Source organism: Cyprinus carpio, chromosome B5 (assembly GCF_018340385.1).
Source record: "Cyprinus carpio isolate SPL01 chromosome B5, ASM1834038v1, whole genome shotgun sequence".
In the NCBI taxonomy this organism is placed as follows: Eukaryota; Metazoa; Chordata; class Actinopteri; order Cypriniformes; family Cyprinidae; genus Cyprinus; species Cyprinus carpio.
The window spans coordinates 33,494,242-33,495,886 of NC_056601.1; positions in this window are offsets into that span (position 1 = coordinate 33,494,242).

A 1,645-nucleotide genomic window follows, 5' to 3' on the forward strand; every position below is an offset into this window, starting at 1 on the left:
TGCAGCAACCAGCATATTGACTGATTTCAAGACTGCGTGACACTGAAGACTGGAGTAATGATGCTGAAAATTCAGATTTGATCACAGGAATTAATTACGTTTAACAATATATTCAAATGGAAGACAGTTATTTCAAACTGTAAAATTTTTTCACAAATTTTCCTGTTTCTACTGCATTTTCCAATCAAAGCTATGCAGCTGCAGTGAGCAGAAAAAATACTTTTCCCAAAAATTTTAAAAATCTTACCAAGTATTTGAACAGTATGTAGTATTTCTTAAAAATAAACACATACACATACCCACATGTCAGTGGCTCTTATATCCTACCAGCGCTGCACTGCACACCTGGAAATACAAAGCAGTATATCTAAAGCTATTTAAAGTCTTCTTAAAACAGATCAGATTACTATAATATAATGCTTTCTGTTTGTGCTCATACCATATTAATTCATGCTGCTGTTTCCAAACAAATACATGTACATACACAAGATGCTTAATGCAAGAACACAATGTTAAATCCCACACAAATCACACATGAATTGTGATTTGTTTTGATCTGGCTGTCTACACGGAGATTCAGGCACCAAAAATACATAGCTGTGTGTGTGGCTAACACACTACTACTTCTTTAAATAGAAGTGGAATACAGTATGTGTATACTTAAAAATACTGTATATTGAGGCCATTACAGCATGCATACTAAATCTATGCATGCATATTTTATGAAAATATTAAATATCTAAAATGAGCTACTGCATTAGCTAAACCTGATCTTTCATAATCATGAGCCAGATGTGATATTAGACCTTATGGCAATAATCTGATTGCTGTTTTCCCACAAAAATGGATAAAATTCTAAATTAAATGCTGAATTAAACGTGAGTTGTTAGGTCAGGTGACAAACATGAAGCATACTACTGTTTCAAATGTTTATCATTGCTTATTGCATGCTATTTCTCTAAATAGTAGGCAGTATACAATTAGAGACCAAAAATGATCTAATTAATCATCAGCTGTCTCATGTAATGTGATTCACTTGTGTGGATGCATCCTTCAGTTTCTCTGACAGACGTGCCATTAACGGTTTCAAATGAAATGACTATAAACATCCAACTCATTTAAACAGTCGTTCAGTCGATCCCTCACTCCCACAAACACAGACACGAATATACACATTATCCTAATGAATTCATTAGTAGCTGATTAAGTTTACTGCAAGAACTGGAACTGCAAGAAACACTGAAGGACTAAAATGAAGTCGCCTACATATTAAAAACAGAAATTAGTGGTCTGATCTGTGCAAAGCCTTCATAAAGCTTAAAAACAAAGGCTATCAAGCAAGACCTCACTCAGAACGATAACACAAAGCTTTTCCGACCTCAGTCTTCATGCAGATATCTAGCCCAAGTCATTATTGTTTCACCTCACTGGAGCCACTGCAGTTTGCTTCCAGGTCAGAAAGGTCAGTGGACAACATGGTTGACATGGATTTGCACTTCCTTACAAAGCTCAGGAACCAGCTTCCTTCAGAGGACATCAGATATTTATTTAACACTGAAAGCTTTACAGGCCAAACTCTTACAGACAATAATTCATAAACTGATGCAGTAGGTATGGAAGCACTTTTCCACCACGTGATGAAAAC